Below are 22,184 nucleotides of genomic sequence, written 5' to 3'. Positions count from 1 at the left end.
TTGTGTTATTTTGCAGCATGTCTAACTTTTTTTGAGGTACAATTTCAATTTGAGTTCTGATTTTCTTGATGCTTCCTGTAATTCATTCTTTCATTTGATAGTCTTCATTAAGCTTAATCAAATGGTTGTTGAGATCTTCCATTTCTTGACTCATCTTTAATATATTCATATCTCTTTGGAGGGTTCTAACATTTTCTTCAATCAACTTAAGCCTTCTATCAAAAGCTGAATACTCTAGGAGATGATTCTGTTCAATTTTATTGATATGATTGTTGGTTCTTTGATGGTTTGCTTCTAGTTCAGGTTTTTTTTTTTGTTTGTTTGTTTGTTTTAAGCATGGTCTCATTGGTTGTTGTGCTGTTGTGTTTTTATTTTGGGATTGAATTTCTGTTGATTTCTCTATGATTTCATTGATGGCTTCCATTGTAGGCCTAGGCATCCTTGGTGGAGATTTCTGTTTTCTGCCTTTTGCTGACATTTTTGCATTATTGTCCATGCATTTTAGGAACTCTTTATTTTGTTTAGGATAAAGCAAATTTTTGTTCTTTATCCCATGTACTCTCAGACTCAGGTGATCAGGGAACTGGTAGCCAGTGGCCAATCAGAATACCAGAGAAAAGGGCCTGATTCCACAGCTCACACAGGAAACAGGCCTCCTCAAGCAAGGCCAAATTAGACCGACCAGGACCAAGGGACTGGGAGGAGCCAATGAACAGGGATCTGGCCTACTGACATCTTGGCCAGATCCTCCAGCATACAGATCGGCCCTGGGAATTTGGACCAGGGAACTGGGAAGAGCCAGGATGGAGAGGGTCTGGCTTACTCACTCCACACCACAGTGCTCACTGAACACCATCAGCACAGGGAACTCAAACTAGGGAACTGGGAGGAGCCAAGAGACAGGGTTCTGGCCTACTCACTCCACACTACTGTGCCTGCCTGCACACTGTTCATATAGGGAACTTGGACAAGGGAGGTAGGAGGATTTCAGAAACAGGGTTCTGGTATACTAACTCTAGACCACCATGCCCATGTACATTCTGTCTATGCAGGGAACCCAGAGCATGGAGGTGGAAGGAGCTGGGAGACAGGGGTCTGACCTACTCACTCAACACTGCTGCATTCTCCCATACACCTTTCAGGCAGGTGACCATGACCAGGGCAAAATTAACTTCTTAACAGTTAAGTGTCATTACCACCTGCTTTGTTCTGTAGTGGTATTATGCTACTTGACAAGTAGATTCATTCCAGCAGGATGTTGTTCCCAACAATAAGCATAATCAACAAAGCATGCTTAAATTCTCATGGATGCTGCTTTTCTCACCTCAGTATTTATTCTGTGTCCACTTTTTTAGGTAGTATCCCCCGGTGCTTCCTAGAAAACATCAATGCTAAGTTGTGATTGCTAAGAAAACAGAAGATATAGTGAACATTTGCCAATGTTTAGACATTATTAGTTGACAGTAGCTTTTGGATATAACCACACTCTGAAATCTTACCTTTCTTCAACATAAACTATGAAGACTTTGAAAATAAAAAATTGGCATGTTTAGAAATATGAATACTGAGATCATACAGTTGAGAAAACAGCAATAAAGATACATATAATCCTTCAAATTTTAACAATTATAAAATCACCTAAATAAGATCTAAACAATCCATAGCATTGTATAGTAGTATTGTATATTCAGGAAGATTATATAGTTATTTCTCCATAGTATATCACATAAATATTATGGTATGAAATTATTTAAATTTAGATGTACAGTTTTTGAAATTTTGCTTATAGGTTTTTTATTTCCCCTACATTTGTATGTTTGTAGCTTCTATTATTAACTTTTGTATTCTATGTATTCTTTGCACATGTTAGAAAATATAAATAAATTAACAAGTGTTATAACTGCATGCTTACCTTATTTATTTATTTATTTATTTATTTATTTATTTATTTATTTATTTTCCACACATGTTTATCTTTCTAAGGTTGAGATGTTCTATGCCATTGAGTAAGACTGAAGTTGGGCCATAGTCAGAGTGGTACTTGATAAGTGATCTGACAATTATGCATGGTCTAGATCTAAGACTAAATACCAAGCTGAACATATGTAGAATACAACCAGGAAAGAATGACAAAATTTTGGGAAATGAACTAATTCAGAATAATCTCTTACATCAGATCAGACAGAGCTTTGCATTTGACCATATTTGCTTATTTTCTAATAAAAATATTCAGTGTAAAATTAATACAACTAGTGTAACATATAATAAATTTACTATAATTCATATATGTTAAAGATTATAATATATTTAACATAATAATTAATATAAAAGAATGCACATTTTCTATTGGTCCATACTAATCAATCACAAGTTTGGAGCAATATATAGTTGCAATGTTCATAATATAATAGAAAATAATTTGATCAAAGATTTAGAAAGTATGATCAATTCTCAACTAAAAAAAGTGAACTGAAGCTAACTTTCAAGTTATATAAATATTATATTATCACAAAATCTAATAAATTGGATTGGATATTATTCTATTATAAGTAATTAAATAGGGTTAGGAATTTTTGAAATAAATTCAGAAATAATTTTGGGAATATAGGCATACATACATCATGTGAAATAAAATTTAAGTAAAAGGTAAATTTTAAATTAAAAAAGTAAATAGGAACAATAGTGAAATAAAGATGGCATAATATATATGAATTAAAAATAAGTCAGAAAAAAATATATAAGCTGCAAAAATAGATTTAAAAAAAATCTGAGTAGAATTTTACTTCAGGGATTCAGGTTCTAATATGTGTCATACATATCACTGGAATCTCAAATAGAGAAGAAAAGAAACATTCAGAAAATTATTCCTAGTTTTGGCATAGCACAGATTTAAAGGTTTACAAAAAGTGCTCAATGAACTTTCAATAAGATAATTTAAAAGAAAGTCATGTCAAGATAAATCATAATGAAACCACAGAACACAAAAGATAGAGAAAATAATTTGAAAGCAGTCACAGTAAAACACATCAGCAAAACGGTACATGAAAGAGGAAAAAGATTAAAATAGCACAAGTTGAACAAAGGAATCACATAAGCTAGAGACACTGGTACAATATGCATAGAACCCTAAAAGAAAAGATATGTCAAATACAAGTATAATGTCTTTAAAGATATTGTTCAAGAATAAGGGCAGATAAAGATATTCATAAATGATGAAAAACAATGAGACATTTCTGTTAACAAATATTGAAGGATTATTAATATTCTTATATATGTGTAGATAACCCAAAGTATGAATAGTTACATAGATAAAGTCTGTGTAAAGGAGAGTTTCATAATGCATATTCTTTGCAATATAAACTTTCATTTATAATAGGATAAAATTATGCAATATATATGGTAGGAAAATTATACTCACATTATATTGATTAATAATTAAACTTTCATTCAAGATATCTTGGTATTTAGAATAATACCAAATATATTTATTTCAGGATCCCATTCAAATGATTTAAAGGAATTAAAAATATTTTATTTATTTATTTTGTTGAGATAGAGAGATAGAGAATAGGCATGGTAGGGCCTCTAGTCCCTGCAAACGAACTCCAGACACATGTACTATCTTGTGCATCTGGCTTTACATGGGTAATGGGGAATTGAACCTAGGTCCTTATGCTTCACAGACACACCTTAAATCCTGAACAATCTCTTCAACCCTAAAGGAAGAATTTTGAATGAGTTCATGTATGTGTGTGTGTGTGTGTGTGTGTGTGTGTGTGTGTGTATGTGTGCATGTGCTTATGTGGGTGTGTGTTTAGGCCAAAGCCTAATACTGATGTTTTCCTTAATTTATCTCCCTTTTTTTATTTTACTGAGGCAGAGTCTCTCACCTGAGCCCATAGCTAATGGTGCCAGCAAGTCTAGTAGTCAGAATGCATGCACTGTATCTGCCTCCTGAGTGCAGGTCTTATAGGCAGCTGACAAGTCCACTTGTTACTTATGTGAATGTTGAAACTAAAATCTCAGCCTTGTTCTTCTGTGGTAATAGCTCTGCTGGCTAAGACATCTTGCAAGTTCACCTTTAAAAAAAATGAGTGCCCTGTTTTTAGTAATTTCTTTATACTTATGGAACTATTCTTGAAACCAGAATTTTTATATTTTTATTTATTTGCAAGCAGTGAAATACAAGAGACAGAGAGAATAGGCACTCCAGAACATCTAGCTGCTGCAAATGAACAGATACATGAGCAACTTTGTGCATCAGGCTTTACGTGGGTACTGGGGAATTGAACATGGGTTAGTAGGCTTTGCAGTCAAGTGCCTTAACTCCTGAGCCATTTCTCCATCCCAGAACGGATATTTTTTTTTCTAACTGATTACTAGATATGAGATATGACAATGTAATTTTATACTTTTAGTTATACTACAATTTGAATAGATGTTGCAGGTTTTGAGAAAGATGGGGCCTTTATTTGCAAAGAAGGGTTGTACTCCAGTGGGTAAGGCTCCTGAGTTCACGTAGCATGCCAAAGAAAAACTCAGGAATGGAGACAAGAAGATGAGGTGGACAAAACTAGACATTGTTGTGGAAAATGTATAAATAAAAAAAATCCTGACAGAGTGGGAGGAATCTCCAAAAGAAAGAGAGAGGATGTTGCCAGATCAGGGAATTAGATCTGGGAATATAAAGGTGAACAAACCTTTAAGTGCCAGGGCAAGTCTGCTTAGGATTTCCTCCATCCTCCAAAGAAAGGAAAGGGAAAAGAAATGGAAAAATTACTATCTTGAGCTGGAAGTCAGAAAAGCAGACAGGCTCAGGTCTGCGACAAACTACGCTGAGGGAGGGGCTTGGTGGGTAAGTACTATATTATCTCTTTAAGGAAATAGCTATTCCTCCAGCTTCTTCAATGTGTCTGTGGGTGAAGGGTCATCTTTTGACCAGGTGAACAAGTGATAGGCTCCCCGGACCAGACGACTTAGTTCATTTGTTATGGAATAACTGTCTCTTCCCTTTCTAATGTTACCAAAAACAGATGAGATGGAGTTCTTTCTTCAATGGTCTCTAAATCTTATGTTTGTGTGTACCTTCATAATTCCCCCATTAAGAGTTAAGACCCAAAAATCATTTAGGAGACAGATAGTGGCTGAATCTAGCTTCTTGAGGCTGAAGGGTAGGATAGAGGTGGATTTTCAAGATTTGGAGGATAACTGACGAGGACACAGGTCAATGGAGTTAGATTGTTGCAGCATCATCTGTAGCAGAATATACCAGATTCTAAATGCCAGTTTTCTGGGACTCTATGTTTTATAATCCCCACTTAAATCTATAAGGCAGGTCAGCACCTGAGTTCTTTTGGGCCTATGTTCTAACTACCTACCTACAAAAGAGAATACTTTGCTCCTCACCTCAATCAATGTCATAAACTTAAGTAGTTAGTGAGATTAGTAAATGGCATGCTTTTTTGGTTTTCAATATCTGTGCATATGTGTTCATATGTCTGTGAATGCTCGTGTGTGTGTGTGTGTGTGTGTGTGTGTGTGGCTATGTGGCAGAACAAGACAAAATTTGTTGTCTTTCTGAGGAATACCATCAACCTCCTTTGAGAAAGAGTCTGTAATTGGCCTGGATTACCAAATAGGCTTGTGTCTCTGTTCAGCAATATGACACTTCAGGCATCTAAGTATCTATATCTCCCCATATTGGGATTAGAGGTGGGCCTCCCCATGTATGGCATTTTGTGTGGTTTCTAGGGATTGAACTCAGGTCTTCTTCATGGTTTCAAGGCAAGCATTTACCCACTTTTCTTTGTCTTTAGCACATGTTTTTTTTTTTGTTTGTTTGTTTGTTTATTTTGTTTTGTTGGCAGCAGTGGTGGTGTTTGTTTTTGTTTTGTTTTGCTTTGTTTCATTTCCTTTGAAACTAGTGTGTATTTGTCACTTAAACACCAGGAAATACAATGAAGTCTATTTATTGGTTGGATATCCCTTTTACTTATTACTGGTTCGATTTGTGCAAAAATACTTGGATATTGAAAGAGTAGGGAGGGTACAGAATTCTCTCAAGTCAAAAGGGTTTTATATAGTTAAATATCCATGTCTGTGTAAACATCTAGTTTTCTAATCAGAGCATATTTACATTTATTTAACTTTAACATTTTCCAGAGGTCTTCACTCCAGCAGATTGTTATTCCAGAAAACAACTGCAGCCCACTGGTGTGATTTGTTAGAAAACCACTCAGTGATTTGCACAATGCTAACACAAAACATTAAAACCCGGTTGGCAGTCAGCAGTATTTCGCCTCTGGCAAATGTGGCAGCAATTGTCTATTTGGGACATCATAGCCATGTTATTTAAAAGACAATTTATAAAGAAGGCAAAAAACTGAAAAAAAATAGTTTAAGAAAAACAAATCAGTAATAACTCTGGTATCATATTCTTCTCTTTGTTGCCATGCTTCTATTCAAGATTTAGGTCCTTTAAACCAGTGTTTGGAGTTCATTCATCAACAGAGAGTGAAATTAGCTATAATATACAAAAGAATAGTGAATTCAGATCCTAAAATACATTGTACTGGAAAAGACCCCTAAAGTAACATTTCTACAATTATGTTAACATATGCACTACAATCAAACACATTCTTTGAATTCATTTTCATAAAAATCTTTTTAAATTGGATTATATGTATTCATAATAATTATAATGAATATCATATTGAGTATTTGATGCCAATGACATTTTAATACTTTTTCTAGTCTCAGTGTGGATTCTAATTACAGATATTTTCCATTCTGTAACCACTAAGAACTCCAAATTTTGGTATTGTAATTCCTCCTTTAACTCAGGCAACAGGATGTGGACCTTTCAGAAGCAGTACCCTTTCACATTTCTAGGGTTGTACTCATATTATGAAAATATTATTGTACTCATAAGGTGAGAACCTCCATGCACAACTAGTTTTGAAACACTACCAATGTTTCCCAGAGCATCTTTCTCTTTTTGAAAATCTCTTTTTCTGCTTAATGTTCAATAGAAAAAAAAAATGAAAATACCAGTATTAAACAAAGATAGATGTTTTACCTGGATTCCAAACACTCTCCTTTTTACATTAGTTTATATGTGTGTGAAAGAGCAAAGCAAGAAGTATGATTTTTATGAAATCTCTGTTGTTTTCACAGTTCTTATAGTTCAGTCAGGCGGAGAAATCAGAAGCTCATCTATGGATGGATATTGTTGTTGTCTACATTTTTGTTTGCCTTCCCTGCTGGAGAAATCGGTAACCCCTCCTAATTTTACATAGGGACAGAGTATATTTCCATATCTTATTGTCAGTTTTTGTTGCTGCAATAAAAGAATCAGTTCCTGTTGTGAGCCAAGACAGTGAGAGGAATCTTGTGTTTTTCCCCAGTCATTCTTCACTTACCTGTCTATAGGAAAATCTTCCAAATAAGAGCTCTGTGTTCATCAAAGAGCTGTGGAGGAAACTCAACAGATGAACTTCAACTCCTTATAAGGAATGTAATCTGGAAATAATTCAATGATATTGAAATTTATATATGTATTTGAAAGTTATTTAGAATAGTATTAAAAACATATACTTACTGTAGCAGACAGCTTCCGGTTTGCTGAGATGAAATTCCAGACCAAGCACAGTTATGAAGGAAGGTATATTTATTGAAGTTTACAGATCCAGGAGATGTTCCATATTGGCAGAAGAAGCTTTCCTGCTTTCATGGGACCAAGCAGAGAGAGAAGCACAAGCCTGAAAACCACACATCACAGCATAGCATACTTCAGGAACTCCAGCTAGGTACATGTGGCATATGTTTAGATTGAAATCTCACGCCCACCACCACACCTTAAGATCCACCCAGTGACACTGCCTCCAGCCAGGTGGCTGCCAATGCAAACTACAAATTAATAAAACACTGAATATATTGGGGACCATCTATTCAAACTACTACACTTACCTATGACTTTTTAGGTTTCCAGTCCGCATTTGCAAGGACATTCAAGTAACATTTTTGTACGTGTACAGACAAAATAAAAGAGCGTAACTGAGTCCTTCAACAAAAAGTGCCATTTGAAAAATTGGAATCGTCTAAGGATTTGTGTCTTACAAGATTACCAAGAATATTCTGTTAAATCCTAATGAAATTTTTGTTGTAGAAAGTGATATAAAGTTACATCCCATCAATGTGTGTAAATTTTGTTTTAGAAATAGGTTCTATTTGTTTGAATTTTTTTTCCTTAGTGATGTTGGCTTTAATTTTCTTCCAAATAGTTATAAATTCAGGTAAATAAAATTATAAGTCCTATAACTATAGCATTATCTAATGCTGTTATATAGTGTTTTCAGTGAAATAACAAGCCAAATAATATCTGAGTGCCTTCAGAAAACAGCTTTAATTCTAGAAGTGGAATCAAGTGATCATGACTTCAAAAGCAATGCAATGAACATGCTAGTACATTGACTAATATTCTCCTAGTTTTTCATATGGTTAAAATATTATTTCACTAAGTAATTTACCCTAATTTTCAAAGATAAGGTCTTGAAGAAAACATTTTGGAATGTATAAAGGGAGACTTAGGGGCTGGAGAGATGGCTTAGCCATTAAGCACTTGCCTGTGAAACCTAAGGACCCTGGTTCGAGGCTCGATTCCCCAGGACCCACATTAGCCAGATGCACAAGAGGGCACAAGCATCTGGAGTTCATTTGCCATGGCTGGAAGCCCTGGCATGCCCATTCTCTCTTTCTTTCTGCCTGTTTCTCTATCTGTTGCTCTCAAATAAATGAGAATAAACAACAAAAAAATTACAAAAAAATAAATAAAGGGAGACATTTTAAAATTTATTTTTGTTTCCTAAATAATGGTATTGGCCATGTAACATTTTGATATCCAACGAAAAGTAGCTGTTAAGTTATTCAGTGGCCTTTCTCCTTCATTTTATTATACCTTTATATTTCTTTCAAATGTCATTTTCAATATCAACCAGTAGTACTCAGCATTACAAAAATGTTAAGATAAAACATTGACTATAACATTGTTTTAATCTATTGTATATTTAATATGTTTCCAATGCATAGTTATAATCATGAATTCAGGATTACTTAAATACATTTATAAGTGAATATACCTAAGCTTAGCACATGATTCAAGAAAACATATCTCAATATAACAATTGTGGCGATACTCATCTGTTCATATAGTTCATCTTCTCAGTTTTCAGCCAAGTATACATTTCCCAGAGTTAGTTTTGCTCATATTATTTTGTGTATTCAAGCATAGACTTGGTATGAATTAATTCTTTCCTAATTTAATAATAATTTCATAAATTAAAAATATATTCCTAGCTGGGTATGATGGCACATTCTTTTAATCCCAGCACTCGGGAGACAGAGGTAGGAGGACCACCATGAGTTCAAGGCCACCCTGTGACTACATAGTGAATTCTAGGTCAGCCTAGGCTACAGTGAGACCCTACCTCAAAAAACCAAACAACAACAACAACAAACTAGATTGTATTTATAAGGTTAACAAGAAAATTCTGTTTATCTTAATACTTTATTCCCGGAAGATAATCATAGTTTAAACCATCTCTTCAACTCAACATGTGAAGAATAATGGAAAAGTATCAACGCAGCAATTGAACTATGTTATGAATTTTCAGTAGTCAACATAACTAATGTATTTAAAATCAGATAAAGCTAATTAATAGGTGTATTGTTCAGGGTTCTCTAGAGGACAAGAACCAGTACAATGACTTGGTATGACAAAGGAAATTCAATGGATTTGTTTTTAACAGCATAAACAAATGCAGGGTTGAGAGTCAAGGAACCCAGTAGCTTCCCAGTCCACATGGCTGGATGCCTCCACATTACCCATTCAGTGCTGAAAGCCTGGAGTATTCCTGGAGAGCTATTGTTCTTCAGTCAGTGTTGGGAGGTGAAGAATCTTGGTTCCAATGCCAAAGAAGGATATTTGAACAGGATAGTGTGAGTGAAGGCACTCACCAGTGAGTAGTACAGGAAAAATAATGTGTCATCTCAAAGCTTCCATGATTCTGCCCCAACTCTGGAGGAAGAATCCACTCTGAAAGAAAAACTTCCTCCTTCAGTTTATCCTTTTTGGAAATAATCTCAGAGACCAGGACAGGAGGAATATTTGTGGAATTTTAATCAAATAAAGAAATTAACCATCACAAGTCCACCCCTTGTCTACTTTACATTAAGATCTCTCTCCTCAAATCATACTTAATTTACAAATGTACAGAATAACAAGGTCATAATTCTGCCTAACATGACATACCTATTCCATGTCCAACCAAAAAAAAAAAAAAAAAAATCTTTCCCCCAAAATACATGGCAAGGACACTTGAAAAATTCTTAGTCTCTAACATTCAAAGATTTAAGTATCAATTCAAGAGTATCTAATTACTGATATTATCTCAACCAATATTAATTGCATACATAATAGAGAAATAGGAACAGAGAGAAAAGTCATCTTAATATCTGTTTACATGTGTACAGACATTTAACAAAGTAGAACAGAAACACTCATGGCAATCCTTGGTTTTATAACTGGTCACTTGGCCTCAACTGGTATTTTGTAACTTCCTATTTCTACTATAGTTCTGTGTTTCCTCCACCCTTTCTCAGCAAGAACCTCAGCAGGTCTTGGTTCTTTTCCTTGAAGAACCATTTCTTAAATACCTGGTCCATTTATCACACTGCCTTGATTGGGTTGTTGTGTTGTAGTTTTTCACTGACCTTGATCAAAGGACATGGTAACACCAACAGACAAATTAATGGATCTCATGCACTCCAGACATAGTCCATTGCTTCCACTGTGGAGGAACAGTCCAATTTCTCTCCTGGTAGTCTGGATCAGTCACCCCTGCTAACACTGTAACTCCTTTATTAACCTGTTAATTTAAGGGCATCAGGAGCCCAAAGTGACCAGGGGGATGCTACAGCTTCTAGGTTAATGGAACTTTTTTTTTTTTTTTTTGTGACTCCTGGAAAAGCACACCCCATTCTGTATCCAAGAGCTGTAGGCCAGAAGATCATAAGTATTTAGGTACAGGAAGGAAAAATTTAGCTAATTGGTCACTTGGGGTAATGTAAGTGGTATTCTTCCTATTCCCCCAACTTGATTCCTGGACCTATAAGTCCTGACTATAGCAGAAACAGTGCCACATATTGAATGCTTATTCAGAGCATATGCAACCTTCTGGAGAACCGTGACCCACCAACCAGGTATTGCCACCTAGTTGGTCATATACCTGATTTTTTTTTTAAGGTATTTCCATCATTCCAGCAAGCCAGCTGCTTCTGGGTGGTGGGGCATATGGCAAGACTAGGGAATTTCATGATAGTAGACAAGGTATTCTATAAGCCAGTTTTGGAAAAAAAATATTATGTGTAAGAAAAGAAAATTCATACCCACAATTAGCATGTATTACTGTAAGAACAAAATACTTCCCTTTCTGTGATTGAAGTGGTCCAATGGAGTCAAGCTGCCACTATGTTACTGGCCAGTTTTCCCAGAGAATAGTGTCAGTGCTGATCTCTGCTGCTGCCAAATTTGGCACTCAACAGCAGCTGTAGGTAGGTTAGCCTTAGTAAGTGGAAGTCTATGTCATTGAGCTTATGCATGACCCACATTCCTGACACCATGACCACTTTGTTTATGGGATCACTGGGAAATGATAGAGATGTCCAGGGATAGTTTATATACTGAGTTATTAAAGTAATCCTTTGTTTAGGACACCTTCGAACATGGGACACAAGTAACTTTACACCTCTTGCCCATTTGGAGAGGTGTGTCTACATATATCTTCCCCAAAATGTCCTTCTCATAAGTTTTCCATTGTTGCTCATTACTGGTCCACAACCATTCAGCCAAGCAATTGGCCACATCCCATGAATCAGTACATAACCACATATCTGACTTTTTTTGTTCCTTTCAAACAAAATGCACAGCCATGTGTAGTGCCTGAAGTTCTGCCCATTGTGAACAATTCCCTTCACCACAGTCCTTTAGAGTTGTCCCAGGAAAGGACTGTAAATCTGTGGCTATCCATTTCTGGACGATTCCTACATAGCATGCTGAACTATCTGTAAACCAGGCCCAAGTCCTCTCCTCTTAAGTCAATTGATCATAGAGCACACCCCATGATGCCATAGGTACATGCTTGGGGACAGAAAGCATTGTAGCAACCATAAGCATTTGGGAAACTTCCTCATGTAAGTTACTTGTTGCCTGATCAAAACTGACCACATAGGTACCACTTCCATTTGAGGGTGACCTGCTACTGTGAACTTCTCACTTTATGGATTGGTGGATCAGATAACACCCAGGTTATAATGAGCAGCTTAGATCATATGGTAATGTGATGGCCCATTATCTAGTGTTCTGTCTCACATAAGGCACAATAGCAGGCCAATAAGTGTCTCTCAAAGGCAGAGAACTTGTTTGAAGATAATGACAGGAACTTGCTTCCAAATCTCAAGTGTTTCCACTATGATTCACCTATGGAAGCCTGCCAAAGGCTCTCAACAGCTTTCCTATCTGTCATTAATACCTCAGGTATCATCAGATCTGCTGGATCATATGGCCCAAGTGGTAGAACAGTCTGCACAGCAGCCTTCATTAAGTTCTATTGGTACTTATATTCCTGACATAAATTAAAATGATGAAGTCAATTTATTAAGTTTAAACTTAGTATTTTATCAAAGATAAAATTTTATATTATATAGGCTGAAGACATGCCTTAGCAGTTTAGGTACTTGCCATAGAAGACTAAGGACCCAGATTTGATTCCCTAATACCCACATAAGACAGAGATAGCATATGCATCTGGAGTTCATTTGCAATGGCTAGAGGCCCTGGTGCACCAATTCTCTCTCTCTCACTCTCTCTCTCTCTCATAAATAAATAAAATATAATTTTTAAATTTTAATTTAATTTAATTAATTTATTAATTATTTTTAAATTTATTAGGGAGGGGGGGATGCATGCCACCTGGGACCCTTCTCATTGGGGAATGGGGTTCATGCATTGTGGTGTTAGCCATCAGTTATGGATATGCATAATGTGCCAACATGTGGCTCTAACAATCTTTCCACCCCATTTTCTACAAGTTTCCCTGAGTCATGATGGGTGTGTTTTAGTTCTACTTCAGTAATGAGGTCTGGGAGCCTCTTTGTCTCCAGATATTTTGTTTGGTAGGAGTTGAGTGTCCTCTGTGTCTATATCCTTCAGTCTTGTGCTGGTACCGTATTCACCAAGAAAATAGCATGTTAGATCATTTCTCCAATTACTCCTGGTTTCAGTTGGAGTGCTGACAAGGTACAATGGGCTGATTCTACCCTCAGGATCTGTATCCAGTTGAAAAAAAAGAAGCAAATTTTCCAATGGAGAGTGAAGTCAGTACCAGATACATGGGATAACCATTATTTTTTTAGAGAGAATTTAATAGATATAGACCCTCTTGTAGCCCATAATTGGTGGGAGCTTGATAATGGAGAATGGGTTCATTTTTTGGATATAGTTCTGATTTGTTTCTCAGCTCCAGCTATGGGTTCCATTCCACTGAATGGGTACATTAGCCAAATGAAGAGCAGTTGGTTACCAACTATTGCTCTTGTGTGAGCATCATATCAGGTTGTTTGCTGATGAATATCTTAGACCATGAGTTGCTTGGACAGATGTTGGTCATTTCCCCCCACGTGCTCATGTAGCACCTTCTGGCACTAGATGAGCTAAATGCCTTATTTTTAATTCCAGTAGTAGCTGAGTTTCTGGTCTTGTATTGAGGTCTTTGATCCATTTTGACTTGAGTTTTGGTACAATGTGCTGTCATTGTCATTTATTTCTAAAAAAACTCACAATTTCATTTTTTATTTCATCCACTAGTCATTTATTGTTTAAAATTGTGTTGCTCAGTTTCCAGGAGCTGATGGAATTCCTGTCACATCCCTTCTTATTAAATTCTAGCAATATAGCATTGTGATCTGATATCATGCAGGAAATTATGTTGATCTTCCTAAATATATGGAGACAGACTTTCTGATCTATTTTAGAGAAGGTTCCATGGGCTACTGAGAAGAATGTGTAATCTGTGAACTTTGGGTAGAATGCTCTGGAGATGTCAGTTAGGCCTAATTGATCTATAGTTTTGTTGAGCTCTCTCAGTTCCCTGTTAATTTTCTGTTTGAATGTTCTATCTATTGCTGATAGTAGAGAATTAAAGTCCCCACCCATGATGATATTGGTGGTTATTTCTTTTTTTTGTCAAGTAAGTTTTGTTTTATGACTTATGGTTGTCCTGTGTTTGATGCATAAAGATTGATGATCATGATAGCCTCTTGTTGGATTGTTCCATTGATAAGTAAGAAGTGGCCTTCTTTGTCTTGTTTTATTGACAACTTCCATGTTTATAAACAATATCCCATGGTAATTCCTTGCCTCCCTGTCTTTGGAATTGCATTCTCAATCATATCCCCTCCCCCCTCAATCACTCTGTCTTTTATTTTGATATCTTCTTTGTTTTTTTTTTTTTTGATTACTTTTTGTTTGAAGTTTATTTTATCCAATGTTAGTATAGCTATGCCTGCTTGTTTCTTATTTCCTTTGCTTGGAATACCATTTTCCACCCTTTCACCCTGAGGAGGTCTCTTTCTTTAGTGATGAGGTGGATTTCTTGAAGACAGAAGACTGAGGTATCTAATTTGCTGATCCATCCTGTTATTTGCTTGATGGGTAAATTTTGAGAGAACATAAAATTAGCCATTAACATACTGCTGACTGGTTGCCTATATTTTTTACCATTCAACAATTTATTTATTTATTTATTTATTTATTTATTTATTTATTTAAGAGTAACAGACAGAGAGAGAAAGAGGCAGACAGATAGAGAATGGGTGTGCCAGGGCTTCCAGCCACTGCAAACAAACTCCAGATGTGTGCACTCCCTTGTGCATCTGGCTAATGTGGGTCCTGGAGCTTTGAACTGAAGTCCTTACCCTTTACAGGCAAGCACTTTACCAGTATGCCATCTCTCCAGCCCAAGCGTGAAGTATTTCTGATGGGGTTACCTTTAAATGTAATGGGTTGTTTCTCCCTGGATGCTTTTAGGACTTTCTCTTTGGTATCAATGTTTAGAGTCTTAATGATAATATGTCTTGGAAACTTTCTCCTTTGGTCCAGTATGTTTGGAGTTCTGTTAGCTTCTTGTCACTTGATGGGACTTTGTTTGGAGAGAGAGGGAAAGTTTTCTTTGATAATTTTGTTGAATAATTTTTCCATGGTTTTGGTATGAATTTCTTCAACTTCTGGTATTCCCATGATCAAAATGTTGGGATGTTTAATGGTATCCCATAGTTCCATCATGTGCTGTTCACAAACATTTTTGAACATATTAAAACTTTTGGACTTATGAATTGTTTCTTCTGTTTTGTCTTCCAGTTATAAATTTCTATCCTCCACATGGCTGACTCTATTCTTAAGAGCTTCTGTAGAGTTTTGGGCTTGTTCAATTTGGTTTGTATTTTCTAGTGCTTTTTATGTATAGTTTTGATCCCTTTGTTGAGTTCCTTTTTCACATCATTTTCTGATTTTCTTAATGCTTCTTGGAATTCATCTTTGCATTTCTTTATAACTTCCTTGAGCTTAGCCAGCTGATTGTTGAGGTCTTTTTTTTTTTTTTTTTTTAATTATCCTTCAGATAATTTAACTGTCTTTGGAACTCTATTAGGTCTAATCTAGTGAGGACAGCATTCATACAATTATCGGCCCTTTGTTGCTTTTCTGCAAGTACTGCTATTTGCTTGGTCAGGCTCAAATAGCTATTATCTTCATTCTGGGCTTCTAATCCTATTGTCTCTTCTATGCTTTCATTAGAGAAATCCATTGTGGGACTGGGAAATCTTGTTGGATTTACTTGCATTTGATTTTTTATGTTATTACTTTTGTGCTATGGTCTGTCCATCACAGTGCAGTAGTCTTATTTAATTTAGGAGGAAGCTGTAGTCTATACTTGAAGTGCTTTCGTGATTATTCCCTATGATGTTTGCTTCAGTTAGGCTTCTGATAGTGACAGCCTGATCAGAGGAAAGGAGTCTGTGAGGCTCTGGTTGGGGCCTGGGGACCTGATGAAAGGTCTTGTTCCATGGTTAGGGTATGGAACAGTGTGGTTAGGTGGTCAGAGGGGATGAGGGTGGGGGTGAGGGACAAAGCAGACTGGTGCTGTGCCTGGGCTATGGGGGGATGGGAATGAGTGGTGGTTCCATGATTCTGAAGGGTAAAGGGATGGGACAGTGGGTCCCTTGGGACCTTGTTGCAGGAGGTGGGTAAGACTGCTGGGTCCTGAGACAGGGCAGGGAGGGGATATGGGACTGCTGCAGGTTAAGTGACATGCAGGGGTGAGCTTGTGGGTCCCCTGTGGGGGAAGAACTGAGGGAAGGGGAACCCTAGTCTTCTGGCCAGGGTCCACACACAGAGGGGCAGTGTAGTGTGGAGGTCTGTGGTGAGTGGGGGCAGGTAACACTGGCCTGCTGACCTGGGCCCACATATGGAGGTGGGGATCCATAGTGGGATGGAGTTGGCACTTGGAGGTACCCTGGGGGAAGGCTAGCCTTCTGGCCTGAGTGCTCACACAGGATTGAGGAGCAGCCACCATGGGGAAGGCATTTGCAGGCTTGGAAGTGAATGTGGAGCTATGCTAGCCTGCTGGCCTGGGTCCCCTTGCCTACAGTTACTGTAGGAGTAACTTGAAAATGGGACTATGGCTAGGAAGGCTGCTGAGGGAATTGAGACCTTGTGGGCTACTCAAGAGCATGGGAATCCGTGGATTCCATACTTTGCTCCTCCATGCCCTTCCACCGGAGGTTTATTGGAGTCTTCTCACCCCTACAAGACCCAGTAAACTGTAAACATCTTACCTTTACTTCCCAGCAAGGTGTGGCAAGGTTAAATGGTTGCCATCTTTAACAGAAGTTTTTATAGTCAAATCCAACTGCTTTATGGCATTCTACTTTTTTAAACTATTTCCATCCATATGTGTATTTTCCAATTACCATCTCTTCTTTGAAAATATTTTATAAAATTTATGACATTTTTCAAATAATTTTAAGACTGAACATTGCCAACCCATATACACAATTAATGTATGATGTGACAGAAGTTTTTATTAAACTGGTTTGATCATCACATAGTCACATGTAAACAGTTCTGTAATATATTATAAAATGCTTAGTATGGGTTCAATGATAACAAAGAAATGTATTATTTGAAGGGATCTTCACTGGAGCAGCATGCTTCACTGGAAACCTTTATTGTCATTTGTGCAAACAATGGAAAGATAGTGGGGGCAATAAATTAGGAGGGAGGGAGCATTTTGTAGATATAATTTTTTAAAATCATCACAATCTGATGCTAGATCCCAATCCCTTCTTGCTACGTGGTTAAATTACTATATTATAGTACTTACCTATAATATTTATTTTAAAAATTGACATTATTTGTCCTTTATCTGATTCACAGTGGACTCTGCATGATTTCCATCAAACTTAATTTAATCTGAATAGGAACAAAGGTGGTCCTTTGAGACGTAAACACTACTACCACCACAGTCCAGTGACATTGGTTATTTAGGCTAACAGAGTTAACATAACTCCTATGTTTCTCATATCTCCCACTACATTTAAAAATAATTTTCCTCAAGTTTATTTAATATACCATTTTCTTACATGTAGATAATCACCATGTATCTTTAACCCAAGTCGAGGAAGTTAATTATAGAAATTCGGAATTTATTTATAAATAGTAAGATGATGACATAAAATAGAAAGAAATATTTTTTCAGTTGCTACTTAGTTGTCTAGTTTATTTTTAAAATGGAAAAAAAATATTTTAGTGTACAAAATTAAGACATGTTTATGTATAGATGGTAAGATGAACATATACCAGGATCTCTGTGTTCTATCATAAAGCTATATTTTGCATCTTCATGTATGAAATATTTGAGAGATTATGTATTTTATTTTACTTTTCATAACTCTTAGCATTTTCTAGTTAACCTGTAACTCCCAGTACCAGCATGTGGCTATCATCCAAAATGAACTTTGGATCAGAGACCTACAAGGTTTCCTAAAAGAAAGACAGATTTCTGTCAGAGTGCTTGATGAACCACCAAAGTTTAGTGGTAAGACCCTACTGCTGAAGACACTATATGTGATTGGCACATAAAATGAAATGGCATGGCTGGAAGCTGGAAGAGAGTCAGTCCCCAGACCATCAGCACATCTAGTGCCAGAAGGTGCTACATGGGCAAATGGGGGAAAATGACCACTATCTGTCCAAGCAACTCATGATCTAACTTACTTAGCAGCAAATAACCTGTTCTGATGCTCACACAAGTGCAATAGTGGCACACAGCCAAGGTGGGAAACCAAATACTCTTGATTCGGATAACTGATCCCCTCAGTGGTACGGGATCCATAGCTGGAGCTGGAAAGCAAGTCAGAACCATATCCAAACATGAGCCTGCTCTCCATTATCAAGCTACCACCAATTGTGGGCTACATGAGGGCCTGCACATATTAAATTCTCTATAAAAAAGTAAGTGTTATCCCATTTGTCTGGTGCTAACTTACTCTCCATTGGAGAATCTGCTTCTTTTTTTTCAGAGATATGCAGATACAAAGACAGAAACAACCCATCATACCTCAAGAGGGCACCAGCTGAAACAAAGAACAATTGGCAAAACAAGCAAGGGTGCTGTTTTCTTGGTGAACCAGGTAGGAGCACAAGGGTGAAGGAGATCAACACAGAGAACAATAAAATCCTACCAAATCAGAGATCCAGAGACCCAAGGCCCCCAACACCTCATCACTGAAGCAGACCAAAAATGAACCCAACATGACTCAGGGAAATTTTCTGGAAGAGGGGGTGAAAAGAATGTCAGAGCCACACGTTGGGTCATGATATGCAGAGACATTTCTCCCATAACTGTGGGCTAACTCCAGAATGCAGGAGCCATATACCTCAACAAGGAGGGGCTAGGGGAAGGAGGTAGGACATGGATGAGCCTAACAATGGTACCAACTTGAGTGTATTCACTGAGTACAAAACCAGTTAATAGAAAAAATGGAAACATTAAAAATATATTGTGATTCACATCCACTGTGCTATATACATGTCTTGTATATATACCTCTAAATAATGGGAAATATGTTTTAAAACTTTAGATTGACAAAAGACACAGGCAATTAAAAATAAAACTTAAAAAAAAAAAGCTGGTGTTACTAGCTATAAATTTTAGTATACAATTTATTTTACTTAAAAAAATAAAACCAAACTAAAACAAAGACAAGTAAGCAGACTATACCAGGATTTTGAAAAGTAACATTTTCCTTGGATAATTTAGGATCTAAAAATGAAAACATAATTGGGTTTAATTAATTAATTTATTTTTAAATTTACTAACATTTTCCTGATTATAAAAAAAAAAAATCCCATGGTAATTCTCTCCCACCCACTCCCCACACTATCCCATTTGAAATTCCATTCTCCATCATATTAACTCCTCATCTCAATCATTGTACTTACATATGTACAATATCAACCTATTAAGTACACTCCTCCATTCCTTTCTCTCCCCTATATATCTCCTTTTTTAACTTACTGGCCACTTCTAGTAAGTATTTTCCTTCTCACGCAGAAATCCAATCATCTATAGCTAGGATCCATATATACGAGCAAACATGTGGCGCTTGGCTTTCCGGGCCTGGGTTACCTTACTTAGTATAATCCTTTCCAGATCCATCCATTTTTCTGCAAATTTCATAACTTCATTTTTCTTTACCACTGAGTAGAACTCCATTGTATAAATGTGCCACATCTTCATTATCTACTCATCAGTTGAGGGACATCTAGACTGGTTCCATTTCATAGCTATTATAAATTGAGCAGCAATAAACATGAATGAGCACTTACTTATAAGGAAATGAGATAAGTCCTTAGGATATATTCCTAGTAGTGCTATAGCTGGGTCATATGGTAGATCAATCTTTAGCTGTTTTAGGAACCTCCACACTGGTTTCCACAATGGCTGGACCAGATTGCATTCCCACCAGCAGTGTAGAAGAGTTCCTCTTTTTCCACATCCCTGCCACATTTATGATCATTTGTTTTCATGATGGTGGCCAATCTGACAGGAGTGAGATGGAATCTGAATGCAGTTTTAATCTGCAATTCCCTGATGACTAGTGATATAGAACATTTTTTTTAGATGCTTCTATGCCATTCGTTTTCTTCCTTTGAGAATGCTCTATTTAGCTCCATAGCCCATTTTTTCATTGGCTAGTTTGATTCCTTATTATTTAACTTTTTGAGTTCTTTGTATATCATAGATATTAATCAGATATATAGCTGGTGAAGATTTTTTCCCATTCTGTAGGTTGCCTCTTTGCTTAATTCTTGTGGACTTAATTCTTGTGCATGGAGAGAGAGAAGAATCTATTTTCATCCTTCTGCAGATATATATCCAGTTTTCCCAAAACGATTTGCTGAAGAGGCTGTCTTTTCTCCAATGAGTATTTTTGGCATTTTTATCAAATATCAGATGGCTATAGCTACGTGGACTAACATCTGTGTCCTCTATCCTGTTCCACTGACCTACATGTCTGTTTCTGTGCCAGAACCATGCTATTTTTGTTACCTGGCTCTGTAGTCTAGGTTAAAATCAGGTATGGTGACACCACCAGCCTTACTTTTGTTGCTCAGTATTATTTTAGATAATCGAGGATTTTGTGATTCCAAATGAATTTTTGGATTGTTTTTTTTTTCCTATTTCCATGAAGAATGCCTTCAGAATTTTGATAGGGAATGCATTAAATGTGTAGATTGCTTTTGATAAGATTGCCATTTTCACAATATTGATTTTTCCAATCCAGGAACAAGGGATGTTTCTCCACTTTCTAGGGTCTTCTGTGATTTCTCGCTTGAGTGTTTTAAAGATCTCATTGTTGAGATTCTTTCCCTCCTTGGTTAGGTTTACTCCAAGGTAATTTATTTATTTTTTTTATTTTTATTTTTTAAAATATTTATTTACTTTTTGATGCAATTGTGAATGGGAGTGATTCTCTGATTTCATCCTCTGTGTGTTTGTTGTTAGCATATATGAAGGCTACTGATTTTTGTGTATGTATTTTGTATCCTGCTACATGGCTGTAGGTTTTGACCAGCTCTAACACTTTGCTAGTAGAGTCTGTAGGGTCCTTTATGTATAGAATCATGTCATCTGAAAATAGTGATAACTTGATCTCTTCCTTTCCAATTTGTATCCCTTTTATGTGTGTCTCTTGCCTTATTGCTATGACTAAGACCTCCAAAATTATATTAAATAAAAGAGGGACAGTGAACACCCTTGTCTTGTTCCTGATTTTAGTGGAAAAGCTTCCAGTTTTCCCCGATTTAGTAATATGATTGCTGTAGGCTTATCATAAACATCTTTTATTATATTGAAATATGTTCCTTCTATTCCCAGTCTCTGTAGGACTTTTATCATGAAGGGATGTTGGATTTTGTCAAATGCTTTCTCTGAGTCTAATGAGATAATCATGTGAATTTTGTCCTTCCACCCATTTATATAATGCATTACATTAATAGATTTGCATATTTGAACCATCCCTGTATCTCTGGGATAAAGCCTACTTGGTGAGGGTGAATGAACTATTTGATATATTCTTGTATTCTGTTTGCCAATATTTTGTTGAGAATTTTTGCATCTATGTTCATGAGGGAGATTGGTCTGTAATTTTCTTTTTTTGTTCTATCTTTGCCTGGTTTTGGTATCAGGGTGATGCTGGCCTCATAGAAGGAGTTTGGTAGAATTCCTTTTTTTCCTATTTCCTGGAAAAGCTTAAGAACCACATGATGGTGTTAGCTCTTCCTTAAAGGTCCAGTAAAATTCAGCAGTGAATCCATCTGGGCCTGGGCTTTTTTTAGTTGGGAGATTATTGACAAATATTCGGATCTCCATGTTTGTTATAAGTCTATTTAAGTGATTAATCTCATTTTGATTTATTTTATGTAGTTCATATATATCAAGGAAATCATCCATTTCTTTCAGATTTTCATACTTTGTGGAGTATATGCTTTTATAGTATGTCCCTAT

The sequence above is a fragment of the Jaculus jaculus genome, chromosome 3 (assembly GCF_020740685.1).
Source record: "Jaculus jaculus isolate mJacJac1 chromosome 3, mJacJac1.mat.Y.cur, whole genome shotgun sequence".
In the NCBI taxonomy this organism is placed as follows: Eukaryota; Metazoa; Chordata; class Mammalia; order Rodentia; family Dipodidae; genus Jaculus; species Jaculus jaculus.
This window is presented reverse-complemented; position numbering follows the sequence as displayed.